The following is a 26,349-nucleotide window of genomic DNA, read 5'->3' as shown; positions in this document are numbered from 1 at the left end:
GGTCACTGAAATGTGACCAGAAAGAAAAAAGTATTTTATTTTTATTTCCTCTAAGAAAAAAAAAATCATGTAATAATTTTATTATAGTGTAAGTTACTATCGATTATAACAGAAAGTAATTTGATTAGACAATATGGATAAGCTAGATAGCACTGAAATAGGCTTTTTGTTAAATTTCAGTCTCTGGGTCCTTTTCCAGCTATCTCTCTGGAATCTTTTTCTCTGTTTCTTTGTCTCCTCCTTCTGCTCACACTGGGTGGGTAGGAGCTTTTTCTAAGGATTAGTTTTCAGGTCTCCACTCTACACATTAGGTAACTCTACTATCTGAGAATTCAACACTAATGGCATGGTATCATCACTATTTGGAATATTTCTACAGTGCTCTCCATTTCTGACCTATATCTATAATGCTAATCACATCTCAAAGTGCCTACTGGACATTTCTCCATAAATACAATACATGTAAAACTCATAATCTAAACTCATAATCTAAATGCCTACTCTAATTTAGAGATTCTTATTCTTTTCTGTTTTGTGTATGATAAAATATTTTTACCAATGATTCAAAAAAACCCTTCACTTGTTAACATCCCTGTTGAGCTAAATTCTTACTCCCTTCTAATTTCCATATGTTTGCAATCCTCATGACTATTCAATTCATATTTAATATTTTGTTTTCATCTTTATTGTCCATAACTTTCTATCATTACTCCTTTTATAATAGTATGTATATTTATTACCTGAATTTGTTCATTAATTCTCTCCACAGTTCTAGTTTGCCAATCTATTTCTGATTCCCTGCCATAATATTAATCTCCCTAAAACAATTAATTCAATATTTAGCTCTTTATCAGTCAGGGGAGAGATACCATATGCCACTTGGGTAACATGAAAATAATGTAATGAAGGAACTACTTATTAAGGATATAGGCACCTAAAAGTTGCCTAGACAGAAGTGGTCAATTCAATTTCTAAGAAAGAATCTCATATTACAAAAGCATCAGCCATGTTCAACACTCAAAATATTAGGAAGAAAATACCACAAAACTAAAGAACTGAAATTACATTAATGATCTAGAGGGTCTTGTTTTTATGGAGAGCTTTGCCGATCTGCAGAATTATGAAATTGTCTTACATAATGTCAAACTAACTCCTGAGAATTCTGTGTCAGAAACATATTCATCTATTCAACAGCACTTCCTCACTCCTGCCTTACTTGCTAACAGAGCCTGATTTTAAGGCAAGAAGCTGCAAAGTACCCTGAGATCAAGGATTAAGCCCTTGGTGCTGAATGCTGATTGTTCTAAACTAATAATGGTGATCACATTCACCTCTATCAATTTTGAGTTGAAAGGAGGACTGTCTGAGTCCATTCAGACTGTTGTAACAAAGTACCATAGACCGTGTGGCTTATAAAGAACAGACAGGTATTGCCCCAGTTCTGGAAGCTGGAAGTCCAAGATCAGGGTGGGAGTGAAAACCCTCCTCCGTATTGCAGACTTCTCCATGTATCCTCACATGGTGGAAGAAGGGTGAGAGATCTCTCTGGAGCCTCTTTTATAATAGCACCAACATCATTCAAAGGGCTTTGTCCTTATAACCTAAAGACCCTACTTCCTAATACCATCACTTTGGGAGTTAGTCTTAATATTTCAACATATACATTTTGAGGGGATACAAACACTCAGACCACGGGCCTATGACCCAGTCTGGCCAATGAGAGAGAAATGGAAGATTATGCCTTCTGTGGATTTTGTGGAAATGTCTTCTTCACTGATAAAAGGACACATGATACCCCATCCCAAGTCTGGAATAGTGACAACAACTAATGTGAAAATCTGAGGAAGATAGGCAGCATTCTAAGAATGGCAGGATGGAAATATGGGGAAGGCCTTGAGTCAGGTAACATTGTTGGCGCCCTCAATTAATAAATCCATGAGCCATCTATTTCCAGACTTCCTTCATGTGACATAATAAATATACTTATTGCTTAAGCCGTTATTGATAGGGGTTTAGATTACACACATTCAAAACTCTCTTGAATGATACAGAGATTAAGACCAAATTCTCTAACCAAGTTTTTTGAAATAGATTTCAACTGTAAGAAAAATAATTTATACATTCAAATGTTACAGACCATATTCAAACTTTATGTTAGTGTCAAAAACTCTGACAGTTATTGGCATCGTTTAGTTTGTTAATAGGTAAACCCAAAAGCTTCCCATTCCCAGTATGATCAATGACAGAAAGAAATCAGAGAAATTATAACTTGGAAAATGGAAAAGTGTAAATAAGCTCCTTCTAGAAGTAATGGAACAATTACACATCAGGCTTGCCAGTGTGTTTACCATCATCATTTCACCATTTTGTGTCTGTTAGAAAAATTTAAGAATCAAAATAGTGAAAAATCTCACTGTAATTACAAAAAAAAAAAAAAAGAATAAATTGCAATCTTAAGGTAGTAGTTCTAGAAAACTTTCTAGAGATGAAATAGGCACTAAATTCAAGCAAACCTATAGGAATCTGCTGGACTTTTAAAAAATGAACATTCTGAGTTTTTTAATTACCTTGGTTTATTCTACTACAAAATAGGATAAAAATAATAATACCTACTTAACAGTTGTATTTTCTATTAATATGATCAAAATATTTAATTACTTAATCCCTATCAAGATTTTTAAATAAACACTTGGCACTATGGTAAGCATTCAATATTTAATAGCACCCTTATAATCATAGATAATATTAATAATCGGAAAGTAAACATTATCAAAATAAATATAAATAGTAATTCTTCCAAAAGTACTTGGGAGAAAAGAAAAAAATTTTAATGTTTAATTTAAGAGTGTATAATGTAAGACAAAATCCCTTAAAACTATGAGCACAGTTTCATTAACTCACAATGTAATTTGGATAATTCTAATAAAAATATTTGAGAATTTGGCAAATCAAGCAGACAAAAATGCGTAATAATAGCAAGGAATATAATGATGCAACTGACATTTTAAAATGATTTTTAAAATATTTCCAATTCAATTACGGAAGCCAAAGCAGAAATTACAATTATTTCAAAATTTAGTAGTAGTGTTGGGTCAGTAGGACTCCCAACTGAAAAACCAGAAAGTTATTTTGCAAACTACATGAAAAATATATTTCAGATGTTTAAAATCTTCTAATGTAAAAATAAATTAATAAAGGTATGGATTTTTTAAACATATTTTTATAAAGTAATGGTTTCAGAGAAACTTAGAGGTCTTTAAGGTAGAAACAAAAGACATTTGACTACATAAAAAATTATATATCTATAATGATAAAAGAGCTATAAATTAAAGCATAAACAACATAATATATTGAAAGATCATATTTGCAACGCATGTAATAGAAAAAAGTTTAATGTCTACAGTACTATACTCAAAGATCTCATAAGTTAACAAACAAAAGCACAAAGAAAACCTGCTAGTAAAACAAGCACAATGGGAAACAGGCATTTCACAGAAAATGGGCAAACACCCATAAATCAGAAACTACACTTATTTCTCTACCTCCAAATAAGTGTTATAAGATTAACACCTATTTTAAATCATATATCAACTTGAAATTCTTTATCATTTAAGCTTCTTAAAGCCAGTATTTGAAAAGGTGAGAAAAACAATAGCATACCTGAATATATTTTGGTGTTTTCAAATAAATAAAGTAGTCAAATAAGAAACAGTCCTTTTAAAAAACCGATTGGGGGAATGTAAAACAAATTGATTGAAAGCTTTAATTCTCTTAAGTGTCTGTTTTGGAAATAAAATATATCGGTAATGCTTATACATGAAGTCCTTTTATTTTTAGATACTATTAAAAGAGCATTGATAAACAGTGAATATGTACCAAAACATTTCTTCTTTACTGCTCTTATATTAAAAGAGCCATAAGAACATCTTATAGACAGCAAAATTTTTACTCTTTTTTTATTTATTTTACTCTTCAATCAATTTATTTTCAAATAATAGTAAATTTTCTATGACCTAAGGTTTATTTTTAGTTACATCACACATTTTAACTCTGTGAAAATAAAAGGTCACTACATGTAATAGTGATAAGAAATATCTTCATGTTTTAAACCCATCACAGCTATTTGTATTGAATTTTTAAATGACTGGAGAAAAAATTTGATGTTAAGTTCCAATTCCATTATTCATAGCAAAAATATTTCTTAAGTGACTTTCTGCGTTTTAACTTTTAAATATTCTAATATTTTCATTTCATTAAACAGGTTTTTTTTTAATTTTATATTGGGCTATAGTTGATACACTTTATTTTTAAGAACAAAATATTACACATATTTTAAACATACCAATTTAGATAAAATAAATGCAGTACATAAAAACAGCAGCAGTAAACACAAATTATATTTATTCTTATCAAACACCTTAAAATTCCTGGAATACTAAGCATCAGAGAAAACTAAGCTCCCCAACCTCAGGAAGTCACCTTCATATTGGGAGTTGAGATAGGCATTCAGAGAGACCAACATCTAAGATAACAGCAAAAAGTCATCTAAGACAGTCTATAGATAAATGAAATAAGATATGGAGGGGATCAGTAGAAGTATGGCCAAAGAATGAATCCTTGAGGTATGCTTTGATATGGAGAGGTCAGAAAAATAAAGAGGACAACTAGCTTAGAAAACAGCATACCCAGAAAATCAGGCAACTTTCCTTCTCAGAACTCTGAAGGCCTAGGAATTAGATATCCTAAAGATAAATTCCTTATGTTTATCAAACATGACATTGTCTTTACTCTTCAGGATATCCCAATATCTTCTTGATCATAGTTTAAAATTAATTAGAATAAGTTCCCATTTGAAATTATTGGTTAAGTTTTGATCTAGAGATGAAATTGCTATTCAACTATTATACTTAAAAGATGTATTATTTCTCCAGTGGGAGCAACCATTTATCAATGCTTCTGAAGTCTCCCCAAATTTATCCAAATACCTGATAAAACCTGAAATGTATTGGGCAGTATGAGTAAGATGTTCATGGCTCAATTACCCTCAGATACAAGAAAGATACAATCTATGTTGATAACACAGATTAGAAGTACTTAGGAGTTGGGAGACTGAAAAATTGGGATTCAGCAATCAAGTGCTTAACTTGCTCAAAATATTTTCACTCTAACTTAAGGATACATACATACTGGCAGCAAATATTTATCAATTTTTTTATCAATTCCTACCTCCACCCCATCCCCACCACCTCATCCTCACTCACATAGTTTGTTATTGACTGACTAGCTAGCAACTGATACAAGCCAAGAAAGAAATTTGAGAAAGGATTTATTCCCATAAAACCTAGGAATTAATGTAAATATCAACAATTAAATTTATGCAGCAAGCAATTAAATTATGCACGTGTCTATTATCTCTGGTTACCCAATTTATTCCACGACGAAGGGAGGTAGACCCATTGCCTTCTCCTATTTTAACAAGAGTATAAATGGTATAATTATAGCTCCTAAAATGATTGCAAATAAATATCATTTTTTTTCCTTTATGCACTGGCAATGGTATCATATTATTTAAAGTGTTTGATTTATACAGGCACAAACTAAGAAATTAACCACTGTGTATTTCAGCTGTTATAATAACTACTGGACAACAGTAGTAATCATTTAATTATTCTTCTTTCTTCATCTACTAGATACCATGCTAGATACTTCTATTGCTATTTTTTCAAAAATATACCACATATAAATTGTTGTGTTAAATGCTGTTGTGCATATAAGCCAATGTACATGATTTCAAGCAGTGTCCAAATAAATACAAACTCCTTAAACCTCAAATTCAAAATCTTCTACTCTCCTACCTATTTTCAGCTCTATTTCCAAAATATGCCCTTAGATGAATTTATCATTTTAGTCACATAGTTTATTCATTGACACCGAAAATATTTTGTGAATTTTGACTACGTTTTCTTAGCAGCCCTTTATAACCACAGAGAATGCCTTCCTTAATTTGTTCTATCCATTTAAAATTTAACCTTTTCAATCTATCTTCTTTACCTATTGCCTTCAGAAAACGACTACTCTTTCCTTTAAGCTTAAATATTAATTGCTCACTTACAAAGCTTATTTGGCAATTCATATCTATTACTGATGCATAATAATCAAAAAAGAAATGTTTTGAGCCCTTGTTTTGCGTTAAGCACTTTCATAAATCATTTTATTTATCCTCAAAACTTTGCTATGAGGAGGATATTATTAGTACTATTACTACCACTAAATCTATTTCACAGATACAGAAACAGAGCTTTAGAAAAATTAAGGAACATATCCAAGGTTAAATGACTAGTAAATATCAGAGCCAGGATTCAAGCCTAGGATTGTCTCATACTAAGCTATATGCTCTTTTAATATTATTTTTATTATTTCAAACTGTAACTAGTAATTCACTTGTTTTTTACCTTCTCTCTTTAACTGGATATATATGAGTGTCCTATACATTCTGGTAAGCATACAAGTTTCTACAACATAGAGATATAAACTTCTATGTGGTAAGTAGTGAAATGAAATTTTGGAGATTGTAACAAATCTAGATAACTATAGCAAAACTAAATTGTGGACAGAAAACACATGTTAATTAGCAATGATGGTTACACAGAATAACCATATAAAACAAGATCCAAAGGTGAATTTCAAGATCATGGGTTAGCCAGATACCCCCATTGGAAAACTGACAAGCTTTCATGTAGTCTAACCAATACACTAGGAGTAAATAATTTCTAATGAATTAACTGGTAAAGTGAGATTGTACATGCTATGTACCTGACTCAATAAATATGGGAGCATAGGAAGGAAGATCTGTGACATGATTTGGAGGCAAGAAAGGAGAGGAGAAGAAAAAACAGACTGTTTACATACTGTATATATGCTTCTCCTCCTATGCTTATAGCTCCTGAAAATGTTACTCAAGAGGCAGAGATTCTCAAGTGGGAATGAAAATGAAAATACCTAATTCCTGACACACTGAGTAAACTCACTGCTGAGGAAGACAGGCTGCATGTAACATATCTGAGAAATGATCTTCCTAGTAGAATCTGATTTGGTAGAAATGTTTTAGGAATGTTTAGCATACTGACTGACTCCAGCCTAATAGCCACGGTAAAAGTTGGAAAAGAGTTAATTATCCTGCATAGACACCCAATCATCCCAAATTAAGGAAGTGGACTTTAGGAGCAAGATCTATGATTTTTTTCCCTTTTCCTCTTTTTGTGAATGTATATGTGTATGCTTCTGTGTGAGATCTTGTCTGTATAGTCTTGCTTCCACCATTTGTCCTAGGGTTCTATCCGTCCATGGTTTTTTTTTTAAGTTTTCTCTTAATAATCAATTTTAATTTTAATAATGTTATTATACTTTACCTTCGTTCTTTCTTTCTTTCTTTCTTTCTTTCTTTCTTTCCTTCCTTCCTTCCCTCCTTTAGACAACGAATAATCCCAAATTGAGGAGGTGGTCTCTGACAGCAAGATTTATGATTTTGCCCCATTTACCTCTTTTAGTGAGGGTGTATGTGTATGCTTCTGTGTAAGATTTTGTCTGTATAGCTTTGCTTCCAACATTTGTCCTAAGGTTCTATCCGTCCCTTTTTTTATTTTTTTCTAAATAAGAATTTTTTAATTCAATAACTTTACTATACTTTATTTTATTTTTACTGTATCTTCTTTCTTTCTGTCTTTTTTCCTTCATTCCCTCCTTCCTTCCTTCCTCCTCCCTCCCTCCCTCCTTTCTTTCCTTCTTGCCTTCTTTCCTTCTTTGCTTCTTTCTTTCTTTCTTCCTTCCTACCTTCCTTCTTTTCCTTCTTTCTTTCCTCATACTTCTACTAATTCCCTCTACTTTTTCTCCCTTTTATTCTGAGCCGAGTGGATGAAAAGCTCTTGGTGCTCCAGCCAGGAGTCAGGCTCTGCCTCTGAGGTAGGAGAGCCAACTTCAGGACACTGGTCAACAAGAGACCTCCCAGCTCCACATAATATCAAATGGCGAAAATCTCCCAGAGACCTCCATCTTAACACCAGCACCCAGCTTCACTCAACGACCAGCAAGTCACAGTGCTGGACAACCTATGCCAAACAACTAGCAAAACAGGAACAAAACCCCACCCATTAACAGAGAGGCTGCCTAAAATCATAATAAGGCCACAGACACCCCAAAACACACCACCAGATGTGAACCTGCCCACTAGAGAGACAAGATCCAGCCTCATCCACCACAACAGAGGCACTAGTCCCCTCCACCAGGAAGCCTACACAACCCACTAAACCAACCTTAGCCACTAGAGACAGACATCAAAAACAGCAGGAACTAGGAACCTGCAGCCTGCAAAAAGGAGACCCCAAACACAGTAAGATAAGCAAAATGAGAAGACAGAAAAACACCCAGCAGATAAAGGAGCAAGATAAAAATGCACCAGACCTAACAAATGAAGAGGAAATAGGCAGTCTACCTGAAAAAGAATTCAGAATAATGATAGTAAGGATGATCCGAAATCTTGGAGACAGAATGGACAAAATGCAAGAATCAGTTAACAAGGACCTAGAAGAACTAAAGATGAAACAAGCAATGATGAACAACACAATAAATGAAATTAAAAGTACTCTAGATGGGATCAATAGCAGAATAACTGAGGCAGAAGAACAGATAAGTGACCTGGAAGATAAAATAGTGGAAATAACTACTGCAGAGCAGAATAAAGAAAAAAGAATGAAAAGAACTGAGGACAGTCTCAGAGACCTCTGGGACAACATTAAACGCACCAACATTCGAATTATAGGGGTTCCAGAAGAAGAAGAGAAAAAGAAAGAGACTGAGAAAATATTTGAAGAGATTATAGTTGAAAACTTCCCTAATATGGGAAAGGAAATACTTAATCAAGTCCAGGAAGCACACAGAGTCCCGTACAGGATAAATACAAGGAGAAATACGCCAAGACATATATTAATCAAACTGTCAAAAATTAAATACAAAGAAAGCATATTAAAAGCAACAAGGGAAAAACAACAAATAACACATAAGGGAATCCCCATAAGGTTAACAGCTGATTTCTCAGCAGAAACCCTACAAGCCAGAAGGGAGTGGCAGGACATACTGAAAGTGATGAAGGAGAAAAACCTGCAGCCAAGACTACTCTATCCAGCAAGGATCTCATTCAGATTTGATGGAGAAATTAAAACCTTTATAGACAAGCAAAAGCTGAGAGAGTTCAGCACCACCAGAACCAGCTTTACAACAAATGCTAAAGGATCTTCTCTAGGCAAGAAACACAAGAGAAGGAAAAGACCTATAATAACGAACCCAAAACAATTTAGAAAATGGGAATAGGAACATACATATCAATAATTAACTTAAATGTAAATGGACTAAATGCTCCCACCAAAAGACACAGATTAGCTGAATGGATACAAAAACAAGACCCTTATATATGCTGTCTACAAGAGACCCACTTCAGACCTAGAGACACATACAGACTGAAAGTAAGGGGATGGAAAAAGATATTCCATGCAAATGGAAACCAAAAGAAAGCTGGAGTAGCAATTCTCATATCAGACAAAATAGACTTTAAATTAAGGACTATTAAAAGAGACAAAGAAGGACACTACATAATGATCAAGGGATCGATCCAAGAAGAAGATATAACAATTGTAAATATTTATACACCCAACATAGGAGCACCTCAATACATAAGGCAAATACTAACAGCCATAAAAGGGGAAATCGACAGTAACACATTCATAGTAGGGGACTTAAACACTCCACTTTCACCCATGGACAGATCATCCAAAATGAAAATAAATAAGGAAACACAAGCTTTAAATGATACATTAAACAAGATGGACTTAATTGATATTTATAGGACATTCCATCCAAAAAAAACAGAATACACATTTTTCTCAAGTGTTCATGGAACATTCTCTAAGATAGATCATATCTTGGGTCACAAATCAAGCCTTGGTAAATTTAAGAAAATTGAAATTGTATCAAGTATCTTTTCTAACCACAACACCATGAGACTAGATATCAATTACAGGAAAAGATCTGTAAAAAATACAAACACATAGAGGCTAAACAATACACTACTTAATAATGAAGTGATCACTGAAGAAATCAAAGAGGAAATCAAAAAATACCTAGAAACAAATGAAAATGGAGACACAACGACACAAAACCTGTGGGATGCAGCAAAAGCAGTTCTAAGAGGGAAGTTTATAGCAATACAAGCCCACCTTAAGAAGCAGGAAACATCTCGAACAAACAACCTAACCTTGCACCTCAAGCAATTAGAGAAAGAAGAACAAAAAAAACCCAAAGCTAGCAGAAGGAAAGAAATCATAAAAATCAGATCAGAAATAAATGAAAAAGAAATGAAGGAAACAATAGCAAAGATCAATAAAACTAAAAGCTGGTTCTTTGAGAAGATAAACAAAATAGATAAACCACTAGCCAGACTCATCAAGAAAAAAAGGGAGAAGACTCAAATCAATAGATTTAGAAATGAAAAAGGAGAGGTAACAACTGACCCTGAAGAAATAAAAGAGATCATGAGAGATTACTACAAGCAACTCTATGCCAATAAAATGGACAATCTGGAAGAAATGGACAAATTCTTAGAAATGCACGACCTGCCAAGACTGAATCAGGAAGAAATAGAAAATATGAACAGACCAATCACAAGCACTGAAATTGAAACTGTGATTAAAAATCTTCCAACAAAGAAAAGCCCAGGACCAGATGGCTTCACAGGCGAATTCTATCAAACATTTAGAGAAGAGCTAACACCTATCCTTCTCAAACTCTTCCAAAATATAGCAGAGGGAGGAACAGTCCCAAACTCCTTCTACGAGGCCAGCATCACCTTGATACCAAAACCAGACAAGGATGACACAAAGAAAGAAAACTACAGGCCAATATCACTGATGAACATAGATGCAAAAATCCTCAACAAAATACCAGCAAACAGAATCCAACAGCACATTAAAAGGATCATACACCATGATCAAGTGGGGTTTATTCCAGGAATGCAAGGATTCTTCAATATACGCAAATCTATCAATGTGCTAAACCATATTAAAAAATTGAAGGAGAAAAACCATATGATCATCTCAATAGATGCAGAGAAAGCTTTTGACAAAATTCAACACCCATTTATGATAAAAACCCTGCAGAAAGTAGGTATAGAGGGAACTTTCTTCAACATAATAAAGGTCATATATGACAAGCCCACAGCAAACATCATCCTCAATGGTGAAAAACTGAAAGCATTTCCACTAAGATCAAAAACAAGACAAGGTTGCCCACTCTCACCACTCTTATTCAACATAGTTTTGGAAGTTTTAGCCACAGCAATCAGAGAAGAAAAAGGAAATAAAAGGAATCCAAATTGGTAAAGAAGTAAAGCTGTTACTGTTTGCAGATGACATGATACTATACATAGAGAATCTTAAAGATGCTACCAGAAAACTACTAGAGCTAATCAATGAATTTGGTAAAGTGGCAGGATACAAAATTAATGCACAGAAATCTCTGGCATACCTATATACTAATGATGAAAAATCTGAAAGTGAAATCAAGAAAACACTCCCATTTACCATTGCAACAAAAAGAATAAAATATCTAGGAATAAACCTACCTAAGGAGACAAAAGACCTGTATGCAGAAAATTATAAGACACTGATGAAAGAAATTAAAGATGATACAAATAGATGGAGACATATACCATGTTCTTGGACTGGAAGAATCCACATTGTGAAAATGACTCTATTACCCAAAGCAATCTATAGATTCAATGCAATCCTTATCAAACTACCACTGGCATTTTTCACAGAACTAGAACAAAAAATTTTGCAATTTGTATGGAAACACAAAAGACCCCGAATAACCAAAGCAATCTTGAGAACGAATAAAGGAACTGGAGGAATCAGGCTCCCTGACTTCAGACTATACTACAAAGCTACAGTTATCAAGACGGTATGGTACTGGCACAAAAACAGAAAGATAGATCAATGGAACAGGATAGAAAGCCCAGAGATAAACCCATGCACATATGGACACCTTATCTTTGATAAAGGTGGCAGTAATGTACAGTGGAGAAAGGACAGCCTCTTCAATAAGTGGTGCTTGGAAAACTGGACAGGTACATGTAAAAGTATGAGATTAGATCACTCCCTAACACCATACACAAAAATAAGCTCAAAATGGATTAAGGCCAGAATATATATATAAATATATATATATTTTATATATATATTTATATATATATATATATTTATATATATATAAATATATATATTATATATAAATATATATAATATATATTTATATTATATATATATTTTTATATATATATAAATATAAGGCCAGAAACTATCAAACTCTTAGAGGAAAACATAGGCAGAACACTCTATGAGATAAATCACAGCAAGATCCTTTCTGACCCACCTCCTAGAGTAATGGAAATAAAAACAAAAATAAACAAATGGGACCTAATGAAACTTCAAAGCTTTTGCACAGCAAAGGAAACCATAAACAAGACCAAAAGACAACCCTCAGAATGGGAGAAAATATTTGCAAATGAAGCAACCGACAAAGGATTAATCTCCAAAATTTACAAGCAGCTCATGCAGCTCAATAACAAAAAAACAAAAAACCCAATCCAAAAATGGGCAGAAGACCTAAATAGACATTTCTCCAAAGAAGATATACAGACTGCCAACAAACACATGAAAGAATGCTCAACATCATTAATCATTAGAGAAATGCAAATCAAAACTACAATGAGATATCATCTCACACCAGTCAGAATGACCATCATCAAAAAATCTAGAAACAATAAATGCTGGAGAGGGTGCAGAGAAAAGGGAACACTCTTGCACTGCTGGTGGGAATGTGAATTGGTTCAGCCACTATGGAGAACAGTATGGAGGTTCCTTAAAAAACTACAAATAGAACTACCATATGACCCAGCAATCCCACTACTGTGCATATAGCCTGAGAAAATCGAAATTCAAAAAGAGTCATGTACCAAAATGTTCATTGCAGCTCTATTTACAATAGCCCGGAGATGGAAACAACCTAAGTGCCCATCATCGGATGAATGGATAAAGAAGATGTGGCACATATATACAATGGAATATTACTCAGCCATAAAAAGAAACGAAATTGAGCTATTTGTAATGAGGTGGATAGACCTAGAGTCTGTCATACAGAGTGAAGTAAGTCAGAAAGAAAAAGACAAATATCGTATGCTAACACATATATATGGAATTTAAGGGAAAAAATGTCATGAAGAACCTAGAGGTAAGGCAGGAATAAAGAAGCAGACCTCCTAGAGAACGGACTTGAGGTTATGGGGAGGGGGAAGGGTGAGCTGTGACAGGGCGAGAGAGAGTCATGGACATATACACACTAACAAACGTAGTAAGGTAGATAGCTAGTGGGAAGCAGCCGCATGGCACAGGGATATTGGCTCGGTGCTTTGTGACAGCCTGGAGGGGTGGGATAGGGAGGGTGGGAGGGAGGGAGACGAAAGAGGGAAGAGATATGGGAACATATGTATATGTATAACTGATTCACTTTGTTATAAAGCAGAAACTAACACACCATTGTAAAGCAATTTTACCCCAATAAAGATGTTAAAAAAAAAATCTATGCTACACTACTTATCTTATGATGTAGGTCTGTGCTGCTATACACACCAGTGGTGGCAAAATAAAAGATAAAATTGTGGTAAATTAGCCCAGTACAACTAAGCATGGTCGTTTGAATCACCATAATGGCTTGTCATTAACTTACAATCATAATATTAAAGATCTAGTATCATATAAAAATGTCTGCTAAAAGTGAATATTCATATATCAACAAAGATATATATTTTTTCTGGTTTCTTAGCACTTAAGTGATGCCAGTTTCTGGGGCTAGTGAATTTATTTAGATGTCCAAAAGTTAATAGTCTAACTTTAGCCAAGTCCTTGATGGCAGCATTTTCAGCCACTGTAGCACAGGACAAAGAAACAACATTTCTACTTGCTCGTATTTCATAATTCCTGTTTGTCATCATATGTGTACATATTTGTCACTCAGTGACCTGGAACTCTGATTTTAAAGTCTACTCTAAATGCTATTTCTAGTTATTTTATTTTAAAATTTCATTCAAGAAATCAATGTTTGCTTAGAAAGACAGGAAGTTTTGGTCATTAAAAGTGTGGGCTTTAAAAATCAACAAGGCTGGGTTCTACTTTGGTCTAATTTAGTGTTTACCAGCTATGTGAGAAATAATTAAAGTGTTACATTTCTCAGAGACAAAATTATATACCTCATAATGTTTTTGTGAAGATTATCTGAAATACTCTATAAAAGTTTTAACTTAGTCTTAACTTAGTGCAAGTACATAGCAAATACTCATTAAATAACAGCTGCTATTATTATCATCTTTCTGATCATCATCATCATCAAGCTTATGACTGTACTGTTAAGTATACTTCTTAGTCTCATCTAGCACTGTAATCAAGCCAATCTGTATATTTTTCAAGTTATATTTAGCAATATAAACAACAAAATATTAGGTCTTATATTTAACAATAACAACATCATTTTAAAACCTATATTTTAATTTATTTTTTAATGTTGCACACTTTTATTAACATACAAATTATCATAATTAAACCAGCATTTTCCATGAGTAACATTCTCACATACAGGTTTGTTCCCTTCTCCAGTAATTGTAGAGGGGGTGGAAATGTCCTGGAATTTTTTATATAAAATTCCAGACTCCCTTTTGAAATTCCAGACTCTCCTTATTCAGCCTCTCCCTGTAGCTTTTCTCAGTTTCTAGGACTCAAGTGATAAATGCCAAACCCATGTTTCCTCTGAGCTCTAGGTGAGCTTGTGATCCTAGAGACGAGTCTTGTCATTTAAAAATATTTCAAATAAAAACCCATATCATCCTCAAAGGTCTAAGTTACGTCTCTATATGTTATCCATTCTTATTGCCCCCTTCATTGAACTTGGCATTATGAATAAATAACAACATGTTAGGCCTTATATTTAACAATAACAATATTATTTGTTATACTATACTTTTTATGTTACAACTTCTTTAGACAAATATTTAGGAATTTCATAAAAAGTTAAATGTATCTTCTCTATGAACCAATAACCTCATTCCTAGATATTTATCCAAGAAAAATAATATTTATCACAAAAAAATGCTAGCACATGAATGTTCATTGCTTTGGAAATAACTGAGATGTCTAGAAACAGAATAATGGATGAATAAGTTGTAGTATATTCATACAATTGACTACTACTGAGCAACTAAAGGTAACTGCTGAAACAAAATGATACTCTTAAGATCTAGACTCATATTACAAGTTGTTAACATAACCGTCCACTTGTATACATAATTGGCATCTCAAAATCTCAAAACTGACCAAATTAGTTCTTTCCCAAATCCTCTTCTACCTGTCTTCCCAATCCCAGTAAGTTGTGTTATCCTCCACCAATTCTCTCTATCCAAAATTTTAGAAATGATCATTGAATCCTCTCTTTAATTCCCCCTTCATTTGTAATCCATAAGCAAGTCCTGTCAATTCTACATCCAGAATGTATCCCAAGGCCATCTATGTCTATAGCATCTACTAAAGCAACACTGTCCAGGCAAATAACGTTATTAATGTACTTAATTACCAGAACTTCCTCACTGATTTCTCTGTTTTGCCTCCAGAACCACATACCCAGATCCACTCCATTCTACGTATGACAGCCAAAATGACTTTTTCATATGTAGACCATATCATAGTACTCCCTTGCTTTTGGGGAAAAAAAGCCTGGTAGGTATTTAAAACATAGAATTGTCTTTTTCATATTCAAGCAAAGAATTCATGGAACCTCCAAAAATGACTTGATTGTTTCTTGGAAATATCAATTTTTTTTTTACTAAAAAATGTGTTGTGGAATAGTAGCAAAAGCTACTACAAAGGGGTTACTTCACCAGAAATCTTAGGTTTTATGAATATCAAGTGTATATTAGTTAGGTTGTTTATTTTTAGTGAAAAATTTATTAAGACATTCCTTGGAATAAGAGGAAAAGTTTAATTTTAAAAGTACATCCTTTGACGTACAGCGAAGTAGTTAAATATGCAGAGAAGTCCATTGGCTCTGACATGAAAATATTAAATGTGCTCAAAAGTTTACAAAGACTAGCTTTCTGTAGGCATGCATCAAGTCTCTTGAAAACAACAGTAATCAAAAGACACAAGAGTATAACACAAACTGCCAGATTCATCTTCCTAAAATTCATGAAGTTAGTGCTCTCTTCAAGTGACTGGTATAGTTCCTTACTATGCTTTCATCAAAGATGAAATCTTCCAACTAGCCTAAAATCAAACCACTTACCTGAACCTGCTTAAGTGACCAATAACTGCCTTCTCTGTCCTGTGTACCAGAGCATTTCCTCACTGTCCATACTACCTCTTCCTGTCCACATTGTTTTTCCTACTTAGGATATTTCCATTCTTTCACTTGTCCATTCTTTTAGTCATGCTATCTAAAATGCCTTTATTTTAAATGACCTATATATCACACTAATCACTATACCTATGAACAGGGGGTGTGATAAGGAAGAATAAACTTCAATGAGTTTATAGTCAAATGAAAATAGAAACTAAAAACAAACAAACAAAAAAGTAAGTCACATGACAAAAACTAACAGCACAACCTAAGGGAATATACTAAATATATGAGGGCACAGGGGAGATTGAGAGACTTTAGTCAGAGGAAATGAAGCTTAATTAGTTTCTTGAGAATGCATGAGAGACTTCCAAGAATCCCCAAAGGAGCTTGTCACCTTCAGATGCAGAAAACAAGATGTGTAGAGACATGGAGAAAACATAAACATGCAGTGAACTATATGTAGTCTTGCCTGGCTAACAAAAAGCATGCACTGGAGAGATGAGCTCATTCATGGAGGGCCCTGAAAACAATGCAGAGAAATTTAAATTTTATCTTGTAAGGAACTAGAAATAAGTAAAGCATTTTATGCAAGGGAGCTACATAATCACATTTGACTTTTACAAAAGTCATTGTAGTGACAATGTGGAGGATGAACTGAGGAAGTCTGTAGATTATATACAAGGATAGGAGGTGATCATAACATATTGACCAAAAATAAGAGCCTGAAAGTAAAAATTGGTAGAAGGGATGGAATGAAAAACAAAAACATCGTCAACAATAATAACAGTAGGTAAAAATTGAGCTCTCACAATATGCTAGGCATTGTTCTGTTTTATATAATCTGTCTCATTTAATACAAACAATGATGAATGAGGTGGGTACTGCTACTAGCTCAGTTTTTACAGATAAGGGACCTGCAGCTTAGAGTCTTAGTAAGTTGCTCATGTTTCTATAGCTATAAAGTGTATGCTCTGACTCCTTGTGCTCTTAAAGAGCACATCACTTGTGCTCTTAAAAATGGGGCTATTGGGCTTCCCTGGTGGCGCAGTGGTTGGGAGTCCGCCTGCCGATGCAGGGGACATGGTCTCGTGCCCCGGTCCGGGAGGATTCCACATGTCGCAGAGCGGCTGGGCCCGTGAGCCATGGCCGCTGAGCCTGCGTGTCTGGAGCCTGTGCTCCGCAACGGGAGAGGCCACAACAGTGAGAGGCCCGCATACCGCAAAAAAACAAAAGAAAACAAAACAAAAATGGGGCTATCATGGGCTTCCCTGGAGGCGCAGTGGTTGAGAGTCTGCCTGCCGATGCAGGGGACACGGGTTCGTGCCCCGGTCCGGGAAAATCCCACATGCCGCGGAGCGGCTGGACCCGTGAGCCATGGCCACTGAGCCTGCGCGTCCGGAGCCTGTGCTCCGCAACGGGAGAGGCCACAACAGTGAGAGGCCCGCGTACCGCAAAAAAAAAAAAAAAAAAAAAAAAAAAATGGGGCTATCATGGTCACACAGTGTGGACAGGGCACAAACATAGCTCACCACTTCTTCAGGGTATGCTATAGTCTATAGAATTCTATAAAATAAGGGGACAGTGCCTTCTCTTAACTCCATGGCCGTTCTAACCCACAATGAACTTGCTCTTCTCCAAATGTCATAGTTCACCTTGTCAGGACCAGCTCCCACCTAATCATCTAATTCTGGACTGTCTTCCCCATTTTTGTAACAAGAGTTAGTTCTGGTCCCCTATTAAGGACAAGGAGCATTTTTTACGTTTTATTTCAGTGACGCCCTGCCTCCATCGAAATGTTGTCAAATAATGTGTGTGTGTGTGTGTGTCTGTGTGTGTGTGTGTGTGTGTTGATTTTTTATGCCTGTTTGGAGATGTGCTTACCAAAATTCAAAAACAAAAGGCCAAATCTGTAAGAGACATGAATAGCATAAAATTGTCTCAATATTTACAAGAGCAGGAGGATGGAAAAGAATACATATTTTATGTTTTATTATTTTTATTATTGTGAAATACTAATTTTGTAAGAAACATCAAGGCAACAAAGGATCCAATCTGCTAAAGGATAACGAGCAATTAGTTAAGTCTATCATGTTTTATTTTTAAAGTTAATGAGCTAACTTGATAAGGTATAATACAAAAAAAATTCTCAGGTTAAAGATTTTAACTTTATATTATATTGCTCAAAGGAAATATGTTTTCTCCAGTCTAGGATGTTATCAAGTCATATAACACATATTTACAATGGTTCACAAGATATAACCAGGCAAAAAAAGGGTTTCATGCAAAGCTCTTATTGTAAAAGGAAGGGCCCCAAAGTATCAGTAACTATTTAATCACCTCACCTTTGGGGAAATTTTCTTCTTGCTGTCACTATTCTAGTTCCTCTCCTTTGCTCTTTGGTGACTACTTTCCTTTTTCCCAAATGTGGAATTTACTCAAGATTTGCTCCTTGAGTTCAGCTTTCTTTTTAATACTGTTTTTCTCAGACTTTATTTATAGTTTTATGGATTTAATATCACATTTCTATGTAGACAAATTCAAAATTGATACCTCTAGTCATTTCAAGATTATATTGTATACCCACCACAGCACTTAACACACACACACACAAATTCTTACATAGTAAGTATTTTATTAAGCTAGTCAATTTAACTGATTCTGTAGCATCACACACACACACACACACACACACACACACACACACTAAAAAGAAGAAATTTCTTTCTAAAGGTAGCTTGTTGAAACTTATTTTTTGTGTGGCAAAACGCAAGTTTAAAGAGGTATATTTCAATATCACAATTTTTCCCAAATTAGGTGGTTTCAAAAATAAATAAAATTATATGTAATATTTAGCATGGGAACAAATAATATATATAATCTGTTACATTCTATGTGTTATGTGTATTCTATATGTATACAAACAACATCCTATTACATACATATAGACGTATTACATATATAAGCTATATCATTGGATGCATACATTACATGGGATGTGTTATACCCATAACACATAGAATATTAAGTGCAATTTTTCCAATTACTCCAAGATGTTAAACTTACATTTATATAAATTTAAATGATATAAAATAAAATATATATACATATATGTATATATATATATAAAGATTAGATAGATTGATATATAGATATTTATGTAACAGAGTGCTCTGTGTAGTTTTCCTACTGTAAAAGTGACTTTTCCTGTTGCTTCAGAGTTTTAGAAATTAAAATTTCCAGGGCTTGCTTGCATAGTGATTTAGAGATTATAAAATTGGTTTTGCAAACTTTAGCTCATTTTCCATCTCAAGAGACTATAAGCTGAGGTCAGGCAATTGACGGAAAAGATTGAGAGAGGTCTGTTTAGTGAGGGTTGCCAGCGTCCTACAGTCATTTTCCTTCCTCTTCTTCCCCTTTCCCCAAAGCTCAAAGTGAGGATTGAAAGAATCTCTTTTCCCCGTTTCCTGTCTACCTACATTTTTCCCCTCTGACTTTAAAAGAACTTAATTATAGGAATGAGATCACTAGGTAATTTAACCTAACTCCTGACCAATGCTCCACTGAATGCACAAGATGCCTTGCTAACCTGTAGATTCTTTTCCTAGATTGAAAGAAGTAAGAATGTAGAATTAAGTAGTTAAAGAATAACTAGCTCTCTACTCCCAGAAGCCCAGTTCACAATCCTGCAGTCAGACAACGAGGGCAAGATAAGATCTGAAGAAAGATCATGAGGAGTCAGCCAGTCTGCATAAATGGAAAATGATGCAGAACACAACCTCCTGCCTTGATGAGTCACTGAGATACTTTAAAAACAGTCATGGCTGAGCAGACTCTTTGGAGTTGGTCTGGGACACGGAACTACCTTGCCCCAGGTTGCTGGAACTCTGAATAAAGCAATCTTTAATTTCTACCAAAACCTGTCTCTTGAGTATTGGTTTTTTGATTGGTGAGCAGCCAAACCTGAGTTCAGTAACAAGGAGACAGGACATTGATAGAGTAAGTGTGTGGCTCTCCCTCTCCCATCAGCCAGGTGGACTGACAAAAGTTAACTAGTGTGGAACTGTCTGGAAAGGGAGTAAACCTGGAGATCTGCCAGAAGGGGTGAGCTGATCCAAAAGAAAGACTTCCATGGTATCCACTGCATGAAACCAGGGACAAAAGGTGTAGTATTAAATAACACACTACAGGAGACAATACCATTCAAGGGAGTTACGGAAGGAAGGACAATATAAAAGATTGCATTTAGAGCCAAATCACAGAAGGTAAGCATAAAATTTTACCTCTAATATCCACCCTCCCTTCCTTCCTGATCCTCTGATAAGAGCAAGAAAGAACAGCAAGTGAACAGAAGAGGATGCAGAGTAAGAAAAGGGTAATAAACTGATGTGAACTCCTTTTCCCACTGCAGAATTATGGCACAATAAGGCACAAGCTGTGCTGTCAAGCATGAGAATTTGAAATTTTGATATGAAGACAGGACTGGAATTTTTTTTTGACTGAAATTTTTAATACCTAAAAAGATTAAGCTACTTGTTAATAACTAGGATCTGACTGAGATTTCATCCAGGGAACATGGAATAATAATACTACATAGCTTGTTTGAAAGCTTTGGTATTAAAAAAAATGATAAAGATATTTTATAAATTCACCCTACTGAGTCCAAATTGTTCAATATAAATTTATCAAATAATTTTCTTTCCACATGGCTTCAAATGTTTATTTTCAAAGAAAACTTCTACTAATAAGCTATAAAGTTATCTTAATAATTATTGAAGAACTTCCACTTAAAATTGCTTGTATAATGTTGCTAAATGTTATCATGTAAAAAATACATTTTAATAAAAGGTAGCAGCATAGTAAAATATATAATATATCAAATATAGGAGTATATAAAGTACAAAATACAGTATAAAGTACAAAATACAGTGTGTGTGTGTATGTGTTTTTGTGTGTTAGCATATACCATACCATACTGAGCTGACTCTAAAGAAATTTGATTTTCTTTATGATTCGTTCTTTGAAAAATTGTGAGGCTAATTAAAAAATGAATTAAAGATTTTAAGACTCGTTAGAATCATTGTTGATGATCTTGTAAAGGAATGAATAATTTTTCTCTCTTTTCCTTATATAAAACACTGTAATAAAAACATTTTGCTTTAATATATAAATCAATATCAAGAAAAGCAAAAACAAAACTTCTTGCTATTTGTACTGCACCAAGTTTTTTAGTCCAGTTTACATCTGTAGCAGGGAGTAAATATAGCAGATATTTGCATCTCATGAAAAATGTATTTGATCCTTAGACTGTATGTTTTTCACTTTATTTTCATTATGTTCAGATAATACCCACATATTTACAAAATTTATTAGAGGGTTAAATTGAAGAATGAAGATGGTATTACTTTTTTTTTCTTCTTTGTAGTTTGATTCTCTGATACAACACAATAAAAAAGCAAATAATGGCAAAGAAGCCAAATAGATGGCGGAAAAATAAAACATAACCCTTTGTGAAAAACCACAAAAACTCTCCTAAGCGTTAATAATATTTAATGTTTTATTTTCAAAATAAATACACAGAAAAGTCAGGTAATAAAATTAGACAAAGAGTAGCATGTCTTAAAATATAACACATTTCCTATAGGGGACAGATTCAACAAGGATAATTTATGTTTTTAGCAATCCAAAATAAACTGTAGGCAATAATCACATACTTGTCCTTCAGTAGACTTAAGAACAAAAGCCCTAGAGTTGCTGACAGTTAACAAGATTGTCTGTTTTTATGTCTATTATTTTTTCAAAATATTCTATCAGAACTAGGGAAGCAAATGATTTAGAGCTGTGAACTTGTTATCATCCAGCTTGCAATAAAAATGCATCACTGCAGCACTGATAGCTCCTGGCATGCTGTGGCAGTGATAAAAGTTTTAATGGTGCTGAACAGGCATGGGGTATTGTCAGAAGAGAATGCTCAGAAAGCTACAGTATCTCAGACCTTTGAGGCAGGTGTTGGAGAATGAGTATTAACTATAAAAAAGAATAACAATATACAATCTTGTCATACAATAACAATATCAATACAATGGGGAGAAACAATGAAAGTTTAAGGAAAATCAGTCATCAGCTTAAAGTGATGTAATTCAAGAACTCCATGGCAGCATATAAAGAAAATTTCCTATAGTTGGAAGTCAGAAAAGTTGAGGATTGGACTCAGTAATTATAAGGATACCATAGCTCCAAATAACTTTGCACTTACAACCACAGCAAATATTCTACTGAACCCTGAAATTTGGGATAGAGACTTTAAAACCTAGGACATAAAGTATAATTGCCACTTTTCAGTGAGAAAATATATGAATGCATTAAAAAAAATTGAGTTTGTCCCATGTCTGGTTCACAGTAGCTCTACTGGGTTCATAGACCCACCTCATGGCAATTTCCATGGATTTTAAACATGTAATTTGAATGGATACTTGATGGAGGCCCCACACTGGTTTCTAGGCCTTTGTGGTAAAAACAATCAGAAAGGAAGATAAAGTGGAGGCCTCTGAAATTGCTCTCTCCCTACCCTCCTCCACCTTAGGCAAGATAGTAAACAAAAACAATATCACAGACATCAGCAAGATGGAAGATTAGAAGTTCTGACCCAGCCCTCATCCCTCACAAAAGTAACAGTTTAATAACTATCCACAAATAAAAATAGAGTGTTGGAATACAATTTTTAAAAGCCCACAATAAATGTCATAATTGATGTGGTAATACCTAAAAGCTTTTCCTCTAAGATCCAGCACAAGGCAGGGATGCCCACTCTTTCCACTTCTCTTCAAAATAATACTGAAATTCTAGACAGAGCAAGTGTACAAAAAGAAGGAGGAAAAGAAGGAGAAGCAGAAGAAGGAAAGAAAGAAAGAAAAGATATCCAAATCAGAAGGAAGAAGTAAAATTACCTGTTTGCACATGACATGATCTTATGTGTAAAAAACCCCAAAAACTCCACAAAGAAAATGTTAGAAATAATAAATAAATCCAGTAAAGTTGCAGAATATAAAATCAACATGCAAACTCAGTGGTTTTTCTATACACAAGAACAAACTACACAAAAAAGAAATTGAGAAAAGAATCCCATTTACAAGAACAACAAAAACAATAAAATACTTAGGAATAAATTTAACCAAATAGGTGAAAGACATATATTCTGAAAACTATAAAACATTAATGAATAAATTAAACACAGATAAATGGAGACCTTCTGTGTTCATAGATAGGAAAAATTAATATAGTTAAAATGTACATGCTACCAACTCAAATTCAACAACATATTAAAAGAATTATATACCATGACCATGTGGGGTTTATCCCTGGGATGCAAGGATGGTTCAACATATGCAATCAATAAATGCGATACACCACATTCACAGAATGAAAGAATAAAAATCACATAATCATCTCAATATATACAGAAAAAAAATCTGACAAAATATAACAGCCTTTCTTGATAAAACCTTCAACAAATTGGGTATAGAAGGAACATGCCTCAACATAAGAAAGGCCATATACCACAAAGACATAACTATCATCCTACTCAACAGTGAAAGATCAAAAGCTTTTTTCTAAGATCAGCAAAAAGACAAGGGTGCAACTCTCACCACTATTTTTCAACATAGTACTGGAAGTCCTAGTTAGATATAGTCAAGACAAATCAGAAAGGACACAGTAAAATTTTTATTATTTGCAGGTGATGTGACCTTATATGCAGAAAATCCAAAAAGCTGTTGGAAATAATCAATGAATTAAATAAAGTTTCAGGATATAAAATCAACATACAGAAATCAGTGGCATTTCTGTATACCAACAAAACTTCTGCAAAAGAAATAAAGTATCCCATTCACAATAGCATCAAAAATATAAAATATAAATAATTAAATGTTTCAACCAAGTAATTGAAATATCTGTATCATGAAAACTGCAAGATTTTTATGAAAGAAATTGAAGAAGATACAAACAAATGGAAAGATATCCCATTTTCATGGATTGGAGCAATTAATATTATTAATATGTCTGTACTATCCAAAGCCATATAATCCAAACCCAATGTAATCCCTATCAAAACTCCAATGGCATTTTTCACAGAAATAAAGCAATCCTAAAATTTGTATGGAACCACAAAAGATCCTGAATTGCCAAAGCAAACCTGAGAATAAAGAACAAAGGTAGATGCATCACAGGTCTTGATTTCAAAATATACTACAAAGATATAGTAATCAAAACAGTATGGTGTTAGCATAAAAATAGACATACTAATGGAACAGAAAAGAGAGCTCAGAAATAAATGCCATCACATACAGTCAACATATATTTGACAAAGGTGCCAAGAAAACTCAATAGGGAAAAATAATCTCTTTAATAAATAGTGCTTGGAAAACCAGATAACCACATGCAGAAATTGCACAAATAACCCAATTTTAAAAATGGGAAAAGGACCTAAATAGACATTTCTCAAAGGAAGACATAAAACTGACCAACAGGTGCATGAAAAGGTGCTCAACATTGCTAATCATCAAGGAAATGAAAATCAAAGCCACAATGAGATATCACCTTACACCTGTTATAATGGTTATTATCGAAAAGAAAAGATAAACGTTGGAGAAGATGTGGTGGAAAGGTGATCCTTGTACACTGTTGGTGGACATGTAAATTGGTACAGCCATTATGAAAACAGTATGGAGCTACCCTCCCCCAAAAAATTAAAAACAGAACTAACTACCATATGATTCAGCAATACCAATTCTGTGTAGTCATCTAAAGAAATGAGAACAGGATATTGAAGAGATATCTACATTTCCATGTTTATTGCATCATTATTCACAATAACCAAGATATGGAAAGAACCTACATGTTTATCCATGGATAAATGGAGATAGAAGATATGATATACAAACAAACAATAGGATATTATTCAGTCTGAAAGAGAAGGAAATCCTACCATTTGTGACAACACAAATGAACCTGGAGGACATTATGCTAAGTGAAATAAGCCTAACATACAAAGACAAATATTATACGATCTCACTTATATGTGTAATCTAAAATAGTCAAACTCATTGAAGAATAGAGTAGAATGTTGGTGACAAGGGGTCAGGTGTGGGGAAAATGGAGAGATATCGGTCAAAGGGTGCAAAGTTTCCAGTATGCAAGACGAGTAAGTCTTAGAGATCTAATGGGTAGCATGGTGACTATAGTCAACAACGCTGTGTTGTGTACTTGAACTTTGCTAGGAGAATACATTTTAAGTGTTCTCACCACAAACATACAAAAATCTAACTATGTGATATGAAGGATATGTTAATTAGATTGTGGTGATCATTTCACAATGTATACATATATCAAAATATCAAGATGTATAGCTTAAATATATACAAATTTTATTTGTAAATTATACATCAGTAAGGCTGGAACAAAAATAATACTACATCCCAGGTAGAATGACAGAGATTAGTGCTGCCCTCATACACCTAATTCAGGATTCAGAGGTGGTAGTCCCATCTTATTCTCATTTAATTCATGAGTTTTGTCCTTAAAAGCAAACAACTAGATCCTAAAAGATTGGAGTGGATTACTATAAAGTCAACAAAGAAATAGCCCTAATTATAGCTGCTCTGCCAGAGGTGGTATTTTTTTCTAAAGAAGATTGAAAATGTATTGGTTACATGGTATGTGGCCACTGAGTGGTGAGTGTGTTCTTTTCTATCCCTATCGAGATAGATTAGAAACATTACCCATTCATGTGTGATCAACAATATACTTTTATGTCCTTGACTCATTTTTTATCCTTGTTTGTTTTTATTGGCTTTATCCCTATTCATT

General features: G+C 34.0%; 1 protein-coding gene across 1 annotated transcript in view; it reads right to left on the bottom strand.

Moving 5' to 3' along the window:
* Window positions 1–26,349, bottom strand: part of CNBD1 (cyclic nucleotide binding domain containing 1) — a 397,045-nt gene that overhangs the window by 74,506 nt on the left and 296,190 nt on the right. The gene's annotated exons all lie outside the window — the stretch shown is intronic.

Source organism: Lagenorhynchus albirostris, chromosome 17, assembly GCF_949774975.1.
Source record: "Lagenorhynchus albirostris chromosome 17, mLagAlb1.1, whole genome shotgun sequence".
NCBI lineage: Eukaryota > Metazoa > Chordata > Mammalia > Artiodactyla > Delphinidae > Lagenorhynchus > Lagenorhynchus albirostris.
The sequence above is the reverse complement of the archived record's forward strand: the minus strand, read 5'-3'. Positions and strand labels throughout refer to the sequence as shown.